Raw genomic sequence first — 8,449 nt, forward strand, 5'->3', positions numbered from 1 at the left:
GTTGCCCTTCTCTGAACCTTTTCTAGTGCCAGTATATCTTTTTTTGAGATGAGGAGACCACATCTGTACGCAGTATTCAAGATGTGGGCGTACCATGGATTTATATAAGGGCAATAAGATATTCATCCCCACCCATCATGATATTTCTGGTCACGTCCTGGCAGTCTGGGATTCAGAATAAGCAGGTGGGTTGGGTCCGATGGGCAATTTTGACACCCAGTGTGAGTTTTACCCTCCAGCTTTTCTATGACCGCAGGGTGCAAACTGTGACTCCTTGGAACAGCTCAAGAGCATGACAGCATCTCTGTGGGAAACCGAGTCGCCTCTGCTGCATTTGCTGTGTCTTTTGCTCTCTTCAGCATGGCTAATGCTGGAGGTGAATACTCCTCCCCCCCCGCCGCCCTCCCCCTGAATGTAGTGCAGGGGCAGGCAGCAAAGCAAGGGTGCTGCTGTTCAGAGGCCAGATGAGTAAAATAAAGTGACCTGAAGGAAAGGGCTGGAATTGTGTCTTCTCCCAATTCTCCGCAGCCCCATGGCCTGTGTGCAATGCTGGGCATGCACAGAGCCCTTTTGGCACCAGCAAGGCTCAAAGCTCTTTGCAAAGGGGGGGTGGGGGTCAATATGACAGTCCACAGTTGTCATATGGGGAAACTGAGGCACGAAGAGGGGCAGTGACTTGCCCAGGCCCACACACCAGGCCAAGGCCAAGACAGGCATGGAAGCCAGCTCTCCTGATGTCCCTCTCCATGTTCAATCCTCTGGACCCAGCACTCCTGGAGGAGAGGCCTTTTCCTTAGAAAGCAACTGAGCTCCCTGGAGGAGGAGAAAAGCCAGCGCACCCACTGCATGGGTGTCAGGGTGTGAGACTGCATCCAGGCTGAGCACCCTGGAGCTCACTGATGGTCTTCGGCTCATCATAAATAGAGGATCCTCCAGAGGGCACCATTGCACAGGATTCGGCATCCCAGAGCAGCCCTGACCCAGGGGCTGGTACCTTTGCTGCTCTGCTCTGGCTTCCCCCTAGCAGCCCCAGGCCTGACCAAAGCCCGGGTTGCAATGGGGCCCAGGCAGGGCCTTGGTGTCCTCCCGCTCCCTTGCTCACAGCCACGCAGGGACGGACACTCACCCAGCAGCCAGAACCCCAGGGAATCAGGGACTCTGGCTTTACAGGGCATTGCTAAAATGGTCCCGTTTGTGACAAACCTGGGACCTTTCTGCCACTTTTCACTCCTGGCGAGTGCCCTCCCCTGTTGCTTGGCTGCTTGTGAGTGATTCCAGACCCAGCCTCTCCCCTTAGGCCCCACTCTAGACAAGGGTTTGCAAACACTGCCCTGGGGGCGCTCGCAACCTCCCCCAGCAGGAGTCGGCTCTGGAGACCTCCCAGCAAGGCAGGGGCTGGCCTCCAGCCTCGGGTGGCACTGTGGGGGGTGGAGAGATGCACACAGCTGCTCCAGCTACAAGCACAGGGATCTGGGCCAATGTGTTCTCTTCGCCTCACCTTCCTCCTGGGCTGCAGACCCTGCAATTGCTGCCTTTGGCAGGATGACCCTGGTTGTCTCTCGAGCTCATTTATCCTCATTGCTTCCGTTGTTTCCCCTGGTATCTTGTCCCATGTGTTTGTTACTCTGTGCAAGGAAGAGCCCAGCTCAGATTCCCTCGGCTCGAGGGTGGACGATGGATCTGCTGCAGCTGCTTTCTCAAGTGCCTTGAGAATCCCAGAGGCTCTAGAGTTGGCAGGCCTGGCTTCTCCTTGGGCTTCTCCTATGGGAGGGTGACCGGTAGATCGTGCGCTGCATTCCAGAGAGATGCTAATTGTGCTCCCGCGCAATAGCGGCATCACCTGTCGCATTCCCTATCCCTGAGATGAAAGCTGCCGCCCTGGTCACTTGTGATCATTAGGTAGAAACAGGAGTTAACCCAGATGAAATTCAACTGATCAGGGTTTTGTCTGTCCACACTGCCAGCTGACACCCTTCTTCACTTCACATCCCAAACTCTGTTAAACAACTGCCAGGTTCCACTCGAGAGGTGGCTGCATTTCAGTGGCAAATTAAATTAACCCTATACAAAATTTGCCAAGAACTTTGGGGATCCCTTGGGACAAAAAGGGGGATATAAATTGAAGTGTTACTTAGGGTTATTAGTACTTCCAACGATAAGTCATTTCCAGTGGCCTGGCCCATTCAGCACATAGTCCCTTGCTGGGTTTCTTGATCCCTGACTAATTAGCTCACATTTCTCTTCATTGCCTGCTTGGCACCCACAGGCCCAAGTGTGAAAACCAGAGCTGCCTGCATAGAACAGCTAAGGGCTCAAAACTGAACCCCACCCCCCAATCCTCCCTCACCTACTCCTCCCCAACTACCAAGGCATCCCCTGACAGCTGCCCTGCCTCTGAGTCCGTGGGCTTGCCTTGAGCCGGGAAATTGGCACAGGGGTGAGCACACTGATGGAGTGACACTGCATCAGTACAAAACAACGCTGGGCCTAGTGTCACTTACCCTGGCAACGTCCCCCTCACACTCCTGCACCACACCTACACTGGCAGTTGCGCTGGGGTTGCTCCATTGGTGCAAACGGTATCTCCAGCTTAGACAGGGCCTTAGCACACTTGAGACATGGGTGTGTTTGCCCTTTTTTTTTTTTCATGTAATTGACCCCTCAATCCCCCTGCAGCCTTCTTAATCAGGAGAGACTAACACCATCCCAGTGGCAAATCCAGCCCTGGAATTCCTGGTACGCCAGCTGCGCCATCGAGCTGCAAGGACGGGAGCTGAGAACTGCGCAGAGAAAGGGGGCCAGGAGGATCTCGGGGTCCTTACGAGCTGCCCCATCGTCTCTCTTACACCCCCTGAAGGAGCGAAGGCTGTTCAGTCCATCAGTGCCTATGAGAGGCTGCAGCTGGCCAACAAAGTGGCAACCTGCAGGGGATTCCAGGCAAAGGACTCACTGCTCACTACAGCCAAGGTCCTGAGCCTGCCCAGCGCATGAGGGGTTAACCAGGGCAGGCTCCCCCAGGGAAGTGCTGCTGCTTCCAGGCAGCTAACACTACGTCCCACCTCACGGCCAGCTGGATGGTCTGTGAGGGGCTCAGTGGGGAGGTTTTCTGGGGTGGGTGGCTCTGACGGGCCAGGTTAGCAGCCTGGGGCTCAGAGTCAGCCCAGGCCTCACTCACAGTTGAGAGCATGGCCACCCTCCAGCCGCAGGATCCATGCAGCACGGCTGTTCCGGGACAGCAGTCTGCACAGGGCGCCAACCCCCGCAGAACAGCACCCCCTGGAATGCCAGGCGAGGCCCACATCCCACGGGGGTGCAGCACCCTGCTATCCTGCCCTAACGTGTGCAGGAGCTGGGCAGAGCTTCAGGGGCCCCTTGCATTGTGCTTTCCCTCCTGACCAGCTACCCCGGGCACGGTACTGCAAATCCAGCACAAGCCCGGCTCACGCCATGGCGCTGAATAGCCAGGCAATGGTGCCCATCTGCCAGGCTAGCTCAGTGCCCAGGGGGCCGCCTGCAGGTCACGCCGTTCCTGGAAGCTTGCAAGAGACACGCACGCTGCTGGGATGTTCTCCCTTCTGTTTGGCTGAGGACAGGAGCTGGGAGAGGGGCGAGGGAGTCCACCTAGCTCTCCAGGGCTCTTGTATTAAGCCAACCCCAGAGTGGAGAAGGGGCTCCCAAGGCAAACTCCTCCCAGGAATGAATGGGACGGGTGGGGTGTGCTAGGAGGGGCTGGAGCATGCCCTCCTTCACAGACACCAGGGAAAAGGGCAAACGACTTGCAGTCCTGGAACACAATCACAGGAGCCACCCTGGATCTGAGAACAGCGACTCGCCTGCACGCTGACACCTGGGCACAGGGATTGCTCCATGCACTTGCGCCCAGGGAATAGGGTGTCCCGCATCCAACGGAGTCAAAGGCTCCCTCCTGTACCCGTACGCGCCGAGTACAGTATCCTGCACATGGAGGCGATGGGCCGTGGCTCTCTCCTGTACCCGTACGCGCCGAGTACAGTATCCTGCACATGGAGGAGATGGGCCGTGGCTCTCTCCTGTACCCGTACGCGCCGAGTACAGTATCCTGCACATGGAGGCGATGGGCCGTGGCTCTCTCCTGTACCCGTACGCGCCGAGTACAGTATCCTGCACATGGAGGAGATGGGCCGTGGCTCCCTCCTGTACCCGTACGCGCCGAGTACAGTATCCTGCACATGGAGGCGATGGGCCGTGGCTCTCTCCTGTACCCGTACGCGCCGAGTACAGTATCCTGCACATGGAGGAGATGGGCCGTGGCTCTCTCCTGTACCCGTACGTGCCGAGTACAGTATCCTGCACATGGAGGAGATGGGCCGTGGCTCTCTCCTGTACCCGTACGCGCCGAGTACAGTATCCTGCACATGGAGGCGATGGGCCGTGGCTCTCTCCTGTACCCGTACGCGCCGAGTACAGTATCCTGCACATGGAGGCGATGGGCCGTGGCTCTCTCCTGTACCCGTACGCGCCGAGTACAGTATCCTGCACATGGAGGCGATGGGCCGTGGCTCTCTCCTGTACCCGTACGCGCCGAGTACAGTATCCTGCACATGGAGGCGATGGGCCGTGGCTCTCTCCTGTACCCGTACGCGCCGAGTACAGTATCCTGCACATGGAGGCGATGGGCCGTGGCTCTCTCCTGTACCCGTACGCGCCGAGTACAGTATCCTGCACATGGAGGAGATGGGCCGTGGCTCTCTCCTGTACCCGTACGCGCCGAGTACAGTATCCTGCACATGGAGGAGATGGGCCGTGGCTCTCTCCTGTACCCGTACGTGCCGAGTACAGTATCCTGCACATGGAGGCGATGGGCCGTGGCTCTCTCCTGTACCCGTATGCGCTGAGTACAGTATCCTGCACATGGAGGCGATGGGCCGTGGCTCTCTCCTGTACCCGTATGCGCTGAGTACAGTATCCTGCACATGGAGGCGATGGGCCGTGGCTCTCTCCTGCACTGAGGCCCTGGGGGTCAGGTTCCCCCTAGACCCAGCTGTCCATTGGGCCTCCTTGGTTGTGCCCCCTTAGTTCGGAATGTCACTGGATTCCGAGAAAAGTCTGTTCCATGTTAATTCTCAGTGAGTAAATCAACCCTGCTGCGGCATCTGGCGCCCCGGAAGGCTTGGGTGGGGTGAGTCAGGCCCGCCGCATAGCAGAGGCCAGAGCTCCATTCCCGGCTGCAGTGCCCTTTGCCTGTCTATTGCCCTTTGAGGCATCCCTGCAGCTGGGGCTGGAATTACACAACCCCTCTGATGCAATATCCTCCTTCTGAGCGCTTCTATTTACAACCCTGCTTATGAGGTTTTGCAACAACGTGCGGCGGAAATGCAGGCAGGCCTGGTGTTTCCAAAGCGAGCAGCACCCTGCACCCCTCATTCCCTCGCCCCTGCGAAGTCACTGCAGCATTGGCCCTTCACAAGCTCCTCCTGCTTCAGCAAGAGGCCAAGCAACTCCCCCTTCAGCTCCGCGGTCACAGCAAAGGCAAGGAGCCTGCCTCCAATCGGGGCTGAACCGCTGACTCAAGAGATGACCTCGAACAAGTCACTTTTAACCGCCTTGCGCTTCAGTCAACTCAGCTGGGAAATTGGGTAAGGCCTCGACCTTCCTGCAGGCCAGATGCTGCTTCTGAGCTGGGACGATTCGGATTAAAAGAAAACTCACTGCCCTTTTCCGGGCCTCTGGGAGCCAGGGGAGGGGGCTACTGCGCTTCTGCCCCTGTCCCTTGGCTGCACCGTCTCATTCAGCCACCCACCTTCCTGCCGGGAAGCGAGCTATTCTTAGAGCCTTTCAAAGGGGCCGCAGGGCTAAGAACAGAGGGCTGCAGCCTGCGGAGGAAACAACTTGTGTTACACTAGTGCTTCGAGCTGAGCTCAGGGCCTCCTGGTGCTGTGACAGTCCCTGCCCCGAAGAGCGGACTGTGGAAACAGGCAGCCAGAGGATGGGCAAAAGGACGACGCTTCGCAATCAGCAACGGGGGAACTTGGACCAGAGGGATTGAGTGACTTGCCCAAAATCACACAGGGAGTTTGCACAAGTGCCAGACCCCCCCACCCCATGCCAATGCCACCACACGAGTAGCCTGCACCCTTCTAATCATACACCCACACTTGCCTAGTGCCTCCCCTCCGAGGATCTCAAAGTACTTCACAAAGAGCAAGACATTCTGTCTTGTAACACCAGTGGGTGGCAGGTCAGATCATTGTTCCCACTTTCTAGCTAGAGAAACTGAGGCGGTGATGTGACTTCCCCAGTCACACCAGAAATCAGTGGCAGAACTCGCAACAGAACCCAGGTGTCCTGCCTCACAGCACTGTGCCCTCCCCGCTTGATCTACCTGTTCACACTCAGCGGCCCGTACCTCCTTGGTTCTCCTGGCTAGTTACTCTACCCTGTGCCTGAGGACCCTCCTTTTGTTGTCCTGTACACGCCAGTATCGCAGTGCTCATGGGCCTACAGGCATAGCATGGGTCCAGGAAGAGAAATCACTGTAGAAAAAAAGCATGAGGTCAGATTGTCTCCTGCTGGAACCCCCAGTTCAATGGGTCATGGAAGCATTTCTAACTAACATGCTAAAGCAGGTAAGAACCAGCCCAGGCTAAGGGGAGCTGCTCTGTATGTTCTCAGTTGGATGTGGCTGGAAAGTGGTTAATCTATTTACTTTCCAAGCAGCAGTTGAAAAGAGGGAGTTTTGTGTGTAACGTCTCTCTCTGTCTCCCTCCGTGGGTCTCTTGTGCAATGTTTCTATGTTCCCAGGGCTGAGATGCAGCTGTGGGGGTGGGACGTTAGCTCCACAAGGCAGCCGTGTGTGCTAGGGAGGGGGGCTGAGTGTTTGTCTAATAGATCTGTGCCAAAGGCAGGCCGCCTGCCTGGGAAGGGCCTGCAGCCTCAGACAGAGAGGCGCCTGTGTACACCTGGGGAAGTTCAGGTTAAATAACTGCACATTCCTTAGCACACAGCTGATTGAAACATTAACAAACGGGCAGGCTGAGCCAGGCTCCAGATGGGCTGGGAGGGAGCCAAAAGGGAAAGAACAGAGCAACTCAGGAGAGGGAACAGCCGGCTCCTCCACTGGTGGCTGGGGGGGGTCCTGTTAAACAGCAGAAACCTCAAAGCAAAACTGTTCCCCCCCCCACCCTGAGTCCAGCCAGCTCCCCCGGCACAGGGGCTGGCTCCCTCCCAGCACCTGCACTGGGCAGAGGGGTTGGCACCTCAGCTTTACTTTTAATTGGGGGGGAAATAGATATAGTTTAATGGTTAAAAATTCTAAGAGCAAATTGAAGCAGGGGGTGGAAGTTTAGAAGACGGTGTGATGGAGGGGAGAGGGAGGGGGAGGCTTAGCCTCTGCACAATACAATGGAGGTGCAGCTGTTAGGGGGATTTAATTTGTCTCTCAGTCCTGGTGCATCCCACACTCCATTTAAATCCAGTTGATACAGGAAGGGGGCAAGTTATCAGTTAACACAGACAAGATTGGATACAGGAGAGTACAAAGCTTCAGCTAAGCTGCTATTGAGGAAGGACAGTCAATAGATGGACTGAGGGGGTCTTCCTCCCTCCCTCCCCAAAATGGGCTGTAACCAGGCTTAGATTTCATTGGTAAATGTCACTGCACACAGGATATTTCCATTAATAATCAGAGTTCATAGATGGCAAAGTAATAAGATGTGTGAACTCCTGTTTGATTTAAGGCTATTTACTTCGTAGATGGTGATGTGTTTTTAAGGTGATAAAGCATTAGCTTTTTTAATCTCAACAGCTGTCATTCTAGTTAACACCTCCAGTCTCTCTCCCTCCCCCCCATTCCCAAAATTGGGGGAAATTTAAGATGAGAAGGTTAGAATAGATGTTTTTATACCTCTGATAAAATATCAAGTTGAGTTCTGTCCCCCTGGACCAGACACCCAAACTGGCTGACCCATCACTTTCCGCCAGGGAGCCAGGACATACTCCAGCAGCAGTGAGCCAGGAGGTTGGTACTGGCCCAATAGGTCCTTACAGGAGAGATCAGCACAGCCCTGGGGGGGTAACACTCTAGTCAACCCAAAGCCTCCCCAGCACACCTATTACACTGCCCCTGAGAGGCATCAGTCCCGGGCAGCTGCAGAGGATTTACCTCATCTGAAAGTCCCAGAATTTCACTCCCAACACAGTGCACTTCCATGACTAGATGAACCCAGGCTGTAGTTGCTCAGGGTTTCGGATTTGACTGTGAACCAGGGCTAACACTAATGCAGGCAGGCGTGGCCTTTATGAAGTGATTCAGTAAACGAACCGGTTTGCACCCACTGCCCTACAATTTACTAGGGCTGGTCACAGAGCCAGGTCCAGCAAAGCACCATTTAAAGCCCTGTTTAGAAGAGCCCCATTGACTGGCAGGGGCAGAGGGGAGCCAGGGCACAGGAACTACAAAAGGAGACAGTTC

This window comes from Mauremys mutica, chromosome 13 (assembly GCF_020497125.1).
Source record: "Mauremys mutica isolate MM-2020 ecotype Southern chromosome 13, ASM2049712v1, whole genome shotgun sequence".
Classification (NCBI taxonomy): Eukaryota; Metazoa; Chordata; order Testudines; family Geoemydidae; genus Mauremys; species Mauremys mutica.